Source organism: Myotis brandtii, unplaced genomic scaffold (assembly GCF_000412655.1).
Source record: "Myotis brandtii unplaced genomic scaffold, ASM41265v1 scaffold114, whole genome shotgun sequence".
Classification (NCBI taxonomy): Eukaryota; Metazoa; Chordata; class Mammalia; order Chiroptera; family Vespertilionidae; genus Myotis; species Myotis brandtii.
Genome location: NW_005353927.1, coordinates 164,629 through 165,912, shown reverse-complemented (window position 1 = coordinate 165,912; position 1,284 = coordinate 164,629).

Below are 1,284 nucleotides of genomic sequence, written 5' to 3'. Positions count from 1 at the left end.
TGCCCCCAGCAGCCCCCTGCCCTGACCCACCCCCTTGAATTGTGCCAGGCCTCAGCTTCCACCTGCTCTGCCCCCTCCCCCAGCTCCTCCTGCCCTGTCTTGTCTTGCCAGGTCCCAGGCCTCCATCATCTTTAGGTCCCTGCCACCAGACCCCCTTGGCTGGCCCCACCCAACTACAGGTTCTGGGGCCCCAGCCCTCACCCCTAATCCAGGCTCCGAGACCTCCTCCCTCCCCACAACTTGCTGTGTCCCTGCCCCATTCACTAGCTTTCAGGCCAGTCTCCACCCCAGTATACCTGACCGGACCCCGGCCTGTTCACACCCGGCCTGTTCACACCTGGCCTGTTCACACCCGGCCTGTTCACACCCGCACCCAGCCCAGCTCCCTGCCCTCCCCTCACTCACCCGGGGCCCAGCTCTGCGCTCAGCCCACACCACCCTCCTTGGTGCTCACCCTGGCGCTCAGCTGGGCCCTCCGCGCGCTCGGAACCCTGTAACCTCTGCCCAGCTCCCAGCTCCCGTGCTGATCTTCAAGGCTCTGCCCTGGACCCCAGACCAAAAGGCCTGCCCTCCTACCTGGGTCCCTGCCCCAGACCCACACACAGCCACAGGGCTGCCAGCGGGTCTGGTTAGGACTGGTCTGATGTCTGATGGAGTCACTCCCCTTTCCAAACCCTTTAAAGCAGCGGTTCTCAACCTGTGGGTCGCAACCCCTTTGGGGGTCGAATGACCCTTTCACAGGGGTTGCCTAAGACCATCGGAAAACACATATATGATTACATATTGTTTTTGTGATTAATCACTATGCTTTAATTATGTTCAGTTTGTAACAATGAAATTGGGGGTCACCACAACATGAGGAACTGTATTAAAGGGTCGCGGCATTAGGAAGGTTGAGAACCACTGCTCTAAAGGCTTCCTCCATACCCACAGGCCCCAGGAGTGCCCTCCCAGGGTATCTGCAGGGGTCTGTCCTTCACTTCCCGTGGGTCTTCCTTCAAAGGTCACCTTCCCAGGGGCCTCCCTGACACCTTGTTAAAAAGCTCACCTCCCCGCCGTCCCCACCTCGTTTTCAGAGCTCTGATGGCCGCCCGATACACTTGTTTCTTTCTAAGTAGCCACCGAATGTATTTGTCAAGCGGGTAGGAGAGGGAATTGACAGGCATTTTGCAGGCAAAGTGCAGACGGGGAGGGCGGGTGCCCAAAGGTTGGAAACGCAGCTGTGCCGCCGGGCCCAGGGGATGCTGCTGCCGGAGCCGAGGCCGCTGGGCGCGGAGGTTCAAG